The following is a 12,651-nucleotide window of genomic DNA, read 5'->3' on the forward strand; positions in this document are numbered from 1 at the left end:
TTTTTAGTTTGCTGATCAAACCAGGTAGCTTTGCTGAGGCGACAAGAAATCTGTCTCAGGAGCAGACGGACTTCACTACGCAATAGAGGAAGGTTGGTTGTCTCCGCGTTATTCTGCGCTCGATTCGCAGCTGTGTCCGCTGAAGTATTACCAGGAATATTGCAGTACCCAGGTATCAACTGGAATGCAATTACGTGGTTCATTGCGCTTGCTTTTGTAAGTTCTTTGAGCGTCTCATACAATAGCGAAGTGTTCAAAGAATTTTTCTTATCACTCTGTAGTAATGTGAGAGCGGCTTGCGAATGGCTAAAGATAACCCATTTTTGCGAATGTTCTTTTGGTGCTATGAAAGGCAAAGCACACAGGATTGCAAACAGTTCTGCCATGGTGGAAGATGTCTCTCGGGATAATTTTAATGTTTGCTCTAGCGCTAAATGTGGAATGACGAATGCTGAAGTCGAGGAATTTTTATGGCACGAACCATCTGTATAAACGTGGATGTACTGGCGATATAAGGAGTAAATTGGCAAGAGTACCAGTTCTTGTGCGGCTACTATGAACATGTCTCTCTTAGATATAATCCCTTCAACGGATAATTCTATTTGAGGACATGGTAACACCCAGGGAGGGTAACAAACATCCACTTTTAGTAATTGAAATCTTGGTAATAATGCTTTACGTTCTCGAACAACATCGTGAATTTTGCTTCTGTTTCTTTAGGTAAGCGCAAGGTTTAATGGATGCTTCTCGTGTTGGGTTAAGATTCGATAAATATGTCGGCATGTTTCAACCGTTCGTATGACAGGAAATGGGGGGTGACGAGCTTCAGCAATTATACTAAAGAACTCGAGGTAGCCTGCGGAACCCCAAGACACACTCGCAGCCCTCTTGGCAGTAAACGTTGAAGACGTTCCTCGGAAGTTTGCGATAAACCATGGAGAATAGGTGCCGAGTAAGCAATTCTCTGTTTTATGAGTGCGTTATGAACCTGTAATAGAGAAGGGACTAATCCCCCCCCCCCCCGTTTTGTCAGCGAGTCGCCGAAGTACGTTTATTACTGCATTGGTCTGCTTTTCAATCGCGCGGATGTGTGAAGCTCATGTTAGCTGGCGGTCAAGAATAACTACAAGAAATTTATGCTCTTTCACAAACATCAAAGTTTGCCCATTAAGCGTAAGTTGGAAATTATTCAGCTGTCGTCTAGTAAAAGGGAGTACGGCTGTCTTCGCGTATGAAAGACTCATGCCTCTTTGTTCTTAAAAAAGGTGTCGATATTATCAAGACCCTCTTGCAGCGTTGTTTGAACGTCTTGTATATGAGATCCAGAGGCCCATATGCAGATGTCATCTGCGTACAGCGAATACTGTAGACCAGACGGGAGTTTTAGTGGCAAGGCTGCCATGACGCAGTTGAATAAAAACTGACTGAGGACACTGCCCTGCGGAACGCCCTGCGTGATGCTGTGATAATTACTCTCTCCTTCGATTGTTTCCATAAATATTTTTCTGTCTTTTAAGAAATTTGATACCCATCGCAGTGCTCGACCATGTAGGCCAAGCTCTAACATACCAGCAAGGATGTGTATGTGACTTACAGTGTCCAATGCTCTTTGAATGTCAAAAAATACTGCTACTGTCACATTTCCGCAGCTACGTTCATGTTCGACGCATATGGCAATGTCTAATACTATATCCACTGTACACCGATTTTGTCGGAAAGCGGTCATGAAATTGGAAAACACATTTGCGTGTTCACACCACCACTGCAGTCGACGGTCTATCATCTCCATTAGTTTGGAAAAACAGCTTGTGAGGCTGACGGGTCGGTAGGAGTCAAGACAAAGGGGAGTCTTTTCTGGTTTTAGTACTGGAATTATCCGGGCTAATTTCCATGAATCTGGCAGAGTCTCTCTTATCCAGATGTCATCAAATATCTCCAAAAGAGCCATTCTTCCTACAGGACCTAGGTTTTTTAACATCATATACGTCACACCATCTGGGCCTGCGGTTGTCTTTGTACGGCATGACGAAAGAGCACATTTCAATTCATTTAGACTAAACTCACAGTCAAGTTGAGGATGTTGTGACATAAAGCACGCACGAGCTTTCTGTTCTGCTAGTGTTGTCGAACTTTTAAATTGTAGACAAGTAAACGGAATTCCTCGTCTGGATATAAATTGACAGAATTCGTCAGCAACAGATGTTTCCGGAGTGCTTCGAGCTAGAGCAAGGGCTCGGAAGGGATGGCTCTGGGCAACTGCACCACTAAAAGATCGGACAACTGACCATATTCTGGGGACTGGAGTAAACGGAGACAACGACGCGCAGTATTCTCGCCACCTTCTCGTACCTCATTTTTGTAATGGTCTGCGCGAAGTTGACCGAACTTTCTGTGCCATTTTGTAGTCATCCAGCTTTCCACTGCGGCGGTAAGCCTGCTCTGTGCGTCTTCTAATTGCTCTTAGACATTGATTTTCCGCGTCTACTGCAGCGTATTCATTTGGAACAGTGACCTGTTTTGTGCAGATCTCGTAAGGCTCACACAGTATATTTGCAATACTTTGATAGCTCGGATTTTCACCCAAGGAATTACCTAAATGGTGACGAAAACATTGCCAATTAGTATATTTTGAGTAGCGCCGGGTACCCTCACTCCGTATGTGGCGATGTTTTACCAGGATCGGAAAATGATCACTACCTTGCGTTTAAATGAACGTTGACCATTCAACGCCATCAAGAAGGTCTTGTGAGCAGAGCGTAACATCTATACAGCTTGAGTAACGAAACCCCCGCAAGAACGTTGGAGAGCTGTCATTTAACACGATCAGATTACTTTTTTCTGCGGCAGACTCTGTGATGCTTCCGCGGGAATCGTTATATTCACTGCCCCAGATGACGTTATGTGCGTTGAAATCCCCACAAATCAGCACATGTGAGTTTGCGATATCAAACACATTCACCAAGCTGTCTGCTGATATTTTGCTAGAACATTGTAGATAAAGACTGATCACTGTGACGCTTGTGTTTCTAAAAGATATCCTGCATGCTACGAACTCCGGAATAAGGAATCGCTCGACTGTATTAAATAGGACGGCAGGTCCTTTCTCACACATAACATCGCTCTGCTACTTCCAGCAATGCGCGATGATTTATATATAACATAATTTCAAAGACGAAAGTAATCTCTTACGCCTGCCTCCTGTACACATCAAATAGGAAAGTTTTGTTGAGCTAGTATTTTGCGAAAATCAGTTGACTTATTTCGAAAGCTATTAGCATTCCACTGAAATACGAAAACATCGTTGTAACGATTATTCATTGCAAGCCGGCCGTGGAGCTGTTGGTGGTTATGGAAGCACCAACGATTCCATAGAAAGCTGTGTTTTTACCTCTGATAGGTTGTTTGCTTGTGGAATGGCACTTAGAATTGCACGCAGAGCTGTGAATAGGCAGGATCATCTGTGCTACAGGTAAAGACGCGTAATGACCAAACGACGCTGAAGCTCCATGCGTGCTCGAAGCAGGTCGAGCAGGTGCTCGACCTGCTCGAAGCAGGTGCTCGAAACCACGCGATATTGTGCGTGATCTTTAGCACACACGAATCCCACGGGATGTCTGTTCCCCCTGGACAACAGTGAAGTCTCAACACAGCACTGATTCTTCGAAGAAAACAGAAAATAATATCTCACCGAAGAAGCAGCGGCCGCTCGGAGGGACTTAAGGGAGGGTCATTAAGCAAACTAGCAAGGGTCTAGTTTCACCAGACTCTTTCACCGCCCCATTTCAAAGGGGACGCTCATAGCATCCATCCATCCAACCATCCATCCGGAAATTTCCGTTATTCTTACGCATCCGCGGCACCGTTACATTAACCTTTATACAATGGCTGAATAAAGCCTTCCGTATCACTATGTGCGGACATTCAATAAACACAAACTCGTGTATCGACTCTTTATGCAGTCGCACAAAGCTTCGCTGTAAGTAGATTCCAAGTGGTTGGATCTTTTGCATTTTTTAGTTCTGTCTACGTGCCTGCTTCTGCTACGTATTTTGGTTTAGCCAGCACTCGGTTAGGTTTATAAGGAAAGAACTCAAGGTGTGGGGGGAACGGGTTTATCACCGCAATACGCTTCGGTGGGGTGAATTCAATTTTAACGTCATTTTTAACGGTTCGCGGTCAAGTCTCGATAATGGCCACCTTCGGCTTCTCCCGACATTTCTGCCGCTAAGTGTGTTTGTTTTTAGGAATTTATTTCTGCAGGAAGTAAACTCGAAACCTCACATTAATTATTGTATGTACGTGCAAAAGAGAGAGGGGGGATAAATGGGAGTCGTGTAAGTTAACTGTGGTTGAGCCTGGTTGGCTGCCCTGCACTGGGGTAAGGGGATCATGGAGGAAAAGATTAGGAGAAGAACAGAAAGCCGAGTGCACAAAATAAAAGGCCTTTGTACTTGTGAATATGTTCTCTGTATAATGCTTGTTGACTGTAATGGCTGACTATGGAATGTAGTATGCTATGTAATGTTTCAACATCACGAACGTGGAGTTTCCTCTTTAAGTAAAAGGCTGCGTAAATGAAAACAATCTGGAAAGCAGAAAGATGAATTAATGTACTCTGGGGTTTTACGTGCCAGAACCATGTTTTGATTAGGAAGCACGCAGTAGAGGAGGGGGGGGGGGGGCGGACTCCGGATTAATTTCGACCATCTGGGTATTTTACCATGCCCCCGATGCACGGCACACGGGTGCGTTTGCATTTCGCCCCCATCGAAATGCGGCCACCGCGAACGCGATTCCATCCCGCGAACTCCTGTTTAGCAGTGCCACAACCAAGCGACTAAGCAACCACGGCGGGTAGCAGGAGGATGCCTATACGGATTCGGTGGCGGTATATGAGATCATACTAGTTCTCGCAAGAAGAACGCATGAGGTTCTTCTTCTCGAATTCTCATAACTGAGTGTAAAAGTTTGGGTCTAGTATGTTGATCGCATAAGGTGGTGCAATTATTATTATTATTATTATTATTATTATTATTATTATTATTATTATTATTATTATTATTATTATTATTATTATTATTATTATTATTATTATTATTATTATTATTATTATTATTATTATTATTGCTGCAGTCGGCGGAACACTCTTGCCGGACACTTATCAGAACTGCTTTCTTTTAAACTGGATTGCATCGCCCCCGATCAGCTGAGAAGCGGAATCTGCGATTACTGGATCGAGTGCTGCCCCCAGAATCGACCGGCTATGTGCGAAAGTTGCCCCTGATACCGGGATGCGTCATTGATTGGAGTAACTGCTGTCTCTGGACCCTACCGAATTGTGGCGCCTGGGGTCGTCCGTTCACGGATAAAAGGCGCCCCCTTAGCATAAGCGCTTTGCAGTCGGCGGCACGCTCTTCCCAGGCAATTAGCAGAACTGCTTTCTTTTAAGCAGGTGAGCCTTTATTCCTTGGAGCTCATTTGTTTGCCGCTGCCGTTGACTGCTGCCATGATCGATGCTAATCTTTAATACTTATTTAAAATTAAATTATGGGCTTTTACGTGCCAAAACCACTTTCTGATTAAGAGGCACACCGTACTGGAGGTATCCGGAAATTTTGACCACCTGGGGCTCTTTCACGTGCACCTAAATCGAAGTACACGAGTGTTTTCGCATTTCGCCTCCATCCGATCATCACTACTTGTTTTGTACCTCGTCATGAGATCGAGCTGTCCAGTGGGTTCAAATCGGCTTCCAAGTGACGGCAGATTCTTACCTTGTGTGGAATGCAGGAATGGCCTTCACTTGGGGAAAGCATGCTCGGGTGTTTCTGAAAGTACATTTTTGGCTATGGGATCGTCAAAAAGGGAGATGTCGAAATGCAGGCACTGTAGAGTATGTACGGGTGTCTCCAGTTCTGGGCAACTTCGCAACGAAGCCGATGACCCTGGTTCTCAGTTAGGTTCTTTTCGGGAACAGTTAAAGGGAATCAATGACATGGTGGCTACTCTTTTGCTCCTTAAAGAAAAGATGATCAATTACTTGCACTAAAGCCAAAAATGTATGAGGCGCTAGCGTTTAAGGAAACAGTACTGGAGTTGCAAAGCTCTGTGCACTATCTGGCAACAGGGTGTGACACTGTCCTGACTCAAACTAAGATATCGGATTCAGCAAAGGTCTTGAAAACCAAGTAGGCTCACTAATAGAGACTAATCAGATAGCGCGATTTCGTGCTCAGCGCAACAAGTACGAACAGTACAGCAGACTTTCCAATTTGGAAATCCACGGACTTCCATACTCCTCACGAGACAACCTGCGCGCTGTCATAGTAAAATTTGCACAGAAGCTAGCCATGGCAGAATTCAACCCTCGGCATGTCGTTCCGGTTCACCAACTGACTGCCCGAAATGGTAAAGTGCCAACTGTACTAATTCGGTTCTCTGACTCGTTAGTGCGGGAAACTTGGCTGGCAGCACGTCGCAGACTGCATGACTTGGCACAGAAGAACCTGTACCCCACGATGTACCTAAACGAAAATTTCACTCAGACTAACAAAGAATTATTCCGGAAAGCTCGTACCAAAGGCAAGGAAAGCCCCTATAAGTATGTGGGGGTTAAGAATCGACACAGCTGCTGACATTGATAAAATAGCTTAGGAAGTGACAGTAAACTTTCAATCTCTCCCAGATTTTTGTTCTCTTCCAACAGTCTTTGACGTCACTGATAACCCGTTCTTTTCGGTTGTTCATGTTAACGTGAGAAATATAAGGGAACACTGGGATCATTTTCTTGTCAATACCACTAACATTCTGAGCTTTGTAGATGCTTTCGTACTTACAGAAATTAGCACTCAAGATGATATGCTGGTCCAATTCCGTCGACCCAACTTTTAAGAGCACTTTATAACCAGAAGAGATAGACGAGGCGGGGGAATAGCGATCTTCATTAAGACTAAATGGTTGGTTACACCGATGACGTTTTCCCTTTCGGTTGCTGAAAGCCTTGCATCCCACCTGGAAAATTCTAGCAACGCTCTCTCTTTAATCGCTATGTATCGTCCGCCGTCACAACAAGCGCAGACATTTCTCGGTGAACTGAAACAAAATTTAGATGTTTTACCTTCTCATAATAACGTGCATTATCGGGGATATTAATATAGATATCCTAAGCTCGTAGAAAACACTTGTTTAACATTATTTAAACATACTAGCAGACTATGGCATCGAATCTGCCGTAAACAAAGCCACTGGACAAGAAGTGCTCTCGGCGCGTCTTGTGTCCTCGTGCCTCGACCACGTCTTAGTTCAATCGATAGATTTTTTGAACGTTAAATTCATTAGAATAGCACAGAAGCTGGCTGGTCATCACTATATTGGCTGCCAGATATCTTCTTCTAGCCGTAATGCAGTCAAAAGAAAGAAGGCCCAATATTTAGAAATATTTGATTACGTAAGATTTGACAGTCTTGTCGCCCAATATGACTGGGACACACTCTTAGCACAATGTTGCTCGACCAGTGCGTATAAAAAATTTGTCGATGTTTTCACCGAGCTGAAGCAAGGGTGTAAAAGATTCGTTTTGGTACGCAAGCGAAAAGCACGCTTACACTGGGTAAATAATCGAATATTGAGTGCTATTCAAGTGAAAGACATACTTTGGAAATGATGTCTAAAGCACTCTGAAGACGAGGCTTTGAATAGTCATTACCGAAGTGCACGAAACAAAGTTACAGCAATGATGTGCCTTTTCAAAAGAAATTACTTTGGCGGTCAAATTTTTTTTTCTCGTAGTAAAGCAGCAAAGGTGTGGCCCTAGTGAAGTATCTTATGCGTACCAAGTCTAGCTCCTATTTAGATCCGATATTGAAACGTTTCGGCGCCCCGTAGCAAGCGGTGGCTAATTGTTTCAACAATTCATTTTCTTCAGTGGCGACAGATATGGGAGCGCCCCTTAATCTACAGAACCTTATCACAGCAAGTAGTTCGGTATCAGATTCGGCACTTCTGTCCTCAATGGCGAAAGACGACTTGTTTCTATTGCTGTGTCGGTCACGAAAAGCCGCGCTGAAGGTTTAGACGGAATATCAGCTGAACATATAATACGTAATATCAGTGTGTTAGCAGGGCCGATTCTTTTTATATTGAACTCTATTCTAGCCACGGGTGTTGTACTGGGTGAAATGAATAGAGCACGTGTCATTCCGATACTTAAGAGTGGAGATGTGTCAAAACCTAAAAACTACCGCCCCATATCTGTACTTCCTTTCTTATCACAACAGTCGGAAAGGCATTTCTCGAAGTGATGGACAGTTTTGTTCTTAAGCACAACGTAATATCAGCTTCCCAGTGCGGCTTTTTTTAAGGCAGTGGTACGCAAACACTTTTTAAAACTTTGTCAGATTTTTTTACACGATACATTTGAACGAAACCAAGTGGCCTGTGGACTCTCTTTCATCAAAGGCATTCGACTCGGTTAACCATCGTACTCTACGCAACGAAATTTACAACTATGGCTTTCGGGGACATTTTTCTAGATTTTCTTAGTATAGTTATTTTAAGAATTGGTCTCAACTTGTTTGTCTGAATGATGTACACAGCACTCTACGGTACCTCACAGCAGGACTTCCGCAAGGTTCAGTGCTGTCCCCGCTTTTATTCAACTTATACGTGTATGAAATTGGACAGGTAATTGGCACAATCACCGTTTTTCAATATGCGGACGACACGTTGCTTGTTTCAAGACGCGTGGAATATGATAGGGCTGTTGCTCTGCTTCGGATTGATACAGTTAAAGTGAGAGACTAGTGTAAAAGTAATCAAATAAAAGTTAATGCTCGAAAAACGTAATTGGTCTGTTTTAGAAATCCTCTAAATTTTCTTGATGCCACACTACTGTGAACGGTAAGGGCACGTGTTAACATGACAGTGCGCATATTTACAACTACCTGTCCTATTGCACGGCTCTCGTTGTTTGAATCGCGACTGTACACCAATTGAATATGTAGACAGTGTTAAATATCTAGGCGTGCACTTTGACAATTATTTATGATGGAACGTTCATATGGCTTCCATTTGCGCTAACCTTCGATAGGATGCGTGCTTACTCTACCGCATTCGGACTTATGCTCCTAATAAAATAAAGAAAATGATCGTGCAGGCGTTAGCATATTCGCATGTAAGATATGCCATGCGCTGTTTCTTTAATTGGAGCCACTTATTGAAATCCAAAGTGAACAGTTTATTACAGAACATCTTAAAAAGTGTAGCCTACAACACAAACATTGATATAGATAACCCATTCAAGACTCTGAAAATGCCAAAATTCCATTCAGTGTTTCTCTCCGTTGTTGTGCCGCGATAATTATGGAAGGAAGATTTTCGCGTGCCCGCAATAAAGCACCTGAATCTACACAATCCATCCAGATATGTTGTTCCTCTTACAAGAACTAATTATTACAAAGGGCAAAGACAATATTATATTCCTAGTTTGTTTTTAATATTCTCCCCAGCTCAATACTTGAACAGCGAAGTTTATCAGGCTTAATGAATGCCTTAAAAGGAGGGATATGAAAAAAAACATGTCGCTTGTATGAAGCTGTTATTTGTCTTTGTGTGAGCATTACGAATGGTTTGTGCATTGTGTCTGTGTTCATGTCGCTGCTTTCCTTTAAAACATTGGCCAATTCAGTGCATATTCTTGTAACAGTGGGGCCGTCTGTGTTTGAAGTTGATATGTAGCACCTTTGTCGCTCTAATATTTGCAGTTCTTAGTAACTAGCTTTGTATGTGTTCTTCAAGATGAAGAGCTTCAATTTATATCTTGGAGCATTAGTTATGCTTGAGACCCTGTCAATGTGATTTTGCCGTGATTGTCAGGTCCCTGCCATAGAAGCTCTCCGAATGCTTCGGCAGGCCTGGTATGAAATACATGCACATAAGATGTCGCAATAAAGATTATTATTATTATTATTATTATTATTATTATTATTATTATTATTATTATTATTATTATTATTATTATTATTATTATTATTATTATTATTATTATTATTATTATTATTATTATTATTATTATTATTATTATTATATGCATGCAATTGCTGCAGTGAAATTTTGTTTTTCGTTGGTTCAGATCTCTGAACAAATTTTGGATCTTGAGTGCGGGCGCAAGAATCACCAGTTCACTCACTGCAGTGCCATACCTGATGTTATTGTGCGTTCTTCAGTTGCAAACAGTTTGCACATATTTCCAGCCCCGCAAGGCCAAATGGTGACAGCATCGTCAGCGTAATTTTCCTGAGTACATAATTACGTGAGGTCAGCTTAGCACTGTTATACATCGACGAATATGCGTGTACCGCATATTCAAATTACTATTCAAACAAATATAACTTCAACGCATCATGATCGTCAATGGAAAAAAAAGAACGGTGTGTAAATATTCAAACTTCCGAACACGAATTTAATAGCTTTATCTATTCGACCTGTATTCGGTTCGAGAGTCCACTATGCGATATTGCCGGAGGTTCATGTGTTGGAATACAAAGGACCGCGACAGTTGCTTGAGTCTGCATAGATAAACATCGACATAAGTGGCGCCTGCTTAAAATGATTCTCCTGCAGAAGAATCATGCAGCTATTACATACCAGTTCTTGAGTGAACGCACAGGGTCAGCAGCTTTTCTTCAATAATTTGCATTCACTCAATAACAACGCTTCGCTTTTAGGCAGCCTACAATATTGTTGTCTCAGTTTAGATGAAGCAATGTACAATTTGGTCTGTGTCATAATGCTTGCACTTCTTTAAAACGATGTGATGCGCTGCACACTGTATCATGCTAACTACTTTACTGAAAACTACATTCTACGCGCACGTGGTGACGTACTGATCCCTTGTTTGATTGTTGTCATCGTCGTGGTGCGTGACGTTACTGAGAGCGGGTTTACAAGGTCTCAGTTGATCAGATGCCCAGATGAGAAGGGCATTGCATGCGTGTATCACATAATGTTAATAAGCTGCTTTCTTTTTATTTTACAAAACAGATTCTACGCAATCTTTATTTCACCATCTTTAAAAATAAGAATATATTCAGAACTGAATTCTTTATGAGAAGATTGTTTTTATCAAATATTTCCACGCGATCCGTATCGTAAATTTCGTTTTTGAACACTCCTAGAAGAACGGAATGTGAGACGTCAGAAAACCTCTAATGTAAAAAAAAAACATGACTGCTGAAGCTTATGTGTCAGAATAGTACTGCAATCAATCCCGAAATGTAAATTTAAAATTTCTTTAAATTGCTGGCTGCACTTGCGTCATAAATAACACCATGTTAAACAAACGGCTGCAGTCTACATTGAAAATCCCAAATAATCGACATTCTAAATAAATCTTTCTTCGAACGTTGAAGTCTTTTTTTTTTGCTCTAGCAGTGTTCATTTCCATTCGCTTTAAAAAAGAAACAGCCCATGGTTTCTCACCCTTTTTATATGTACTGCAGCTCTGCAGCACATATTGCTTCATACCTGCACATGCATACTGCGCTGCATGTAGTTTTACCTCATTCTACTCTTATCCTCACAGCGAATCATTGTTTCAGGGTACATTTCTGTTGGCCTTCCTTTTTCTTTCTGAATACATTATGTACTTTCTTTTACTCTGGCATAAAAACCTGATATAACGGCTGCGCTACTTGCTTGCTGGCCTGCAACCGACTGCTACAACGCACCGCAAAGCCTGCGGGGAATTGGCACCGGAGGCTCTTCTGCTTGCTGTCTCAGGCAGCTCGCGCCGTTATGGCATATTACTCGCAGAGAAAAACTGGAAGCAGCGTGTTCAGTTCGACCTGATTGTTTTAGCATTCACAACTCACAGGAAGGGCTTAGGTGTCCTCGGATTTTGCTTATACAACTGACAGAGCGCGAAACCAGGGAAGAAGCAGGCTGGTAACTCCCACCGAAAGGGACAGAAAGCACGCATATTTTTAAGGAAGGAGAGTGCAGAAACATAAAAATTGAAGATAAAGGACCAACACGAATAAGGAGGCAAGAAAAAACGAAATGGGAGGCCATAGAGACCGGAGTAAAAGAATTACAAAGAATAGAGTACAGCAGTAGGATAAAGAAAAAGATGTTGCCGAAGATAACACTAATTACAAAACAATACTGAAATAAACAGAAAAAAAGGCTGGGGTCTCGTCACTCGCAAAGAAAAAAGTAAACTGCAAACAGCAAGTGAAGTCAGCCTCCTTTACAAAAAGTGAGCAGGCCGCGATGAGCCTGACAATGTTCTTACGCGCAACCACTAGGATACAGGAATTCATCGGGGATCGTACACTGGAGGTGAAGAAAACGATAGGGCCTCAGTAGTGACGTGAGTAGCGACGTGTGCTGGGCAAGAAAAACAACGCACTCTATTATCAGGTGCTCAAGTGCCCCACAGGAACCACAGGACGCTCATTACGAGCTACAAACAGGTCCTCGTCGGTATGAACGTTCAGACACCAGGAGAGAGCCAACCCTTAGCTTCAATATATAGTAGTGATAAAGCGCGACGACGCAAGTCATGATCACGAACATGGGGAGAAATAGTCGCTATCCCCTGATTATTCTTACAGATTCGCTACATTATTTGTTCTTCGACCACGTGAAACC

Source organism: Dermacentor variabilis, chromosome 2 (genome assembly GCF_050947875.1).
Source record: "Dermacentor variabilis isolate Ectoservices chromosome 2, ASM5094787v1, whole genome shotgun sequence".
NCBI lineage: Eukaryota > Metazoa > Arthropoda > Arachnida > Ixodida > Ixodidae > Dermacentor > Dermacentor variabilis.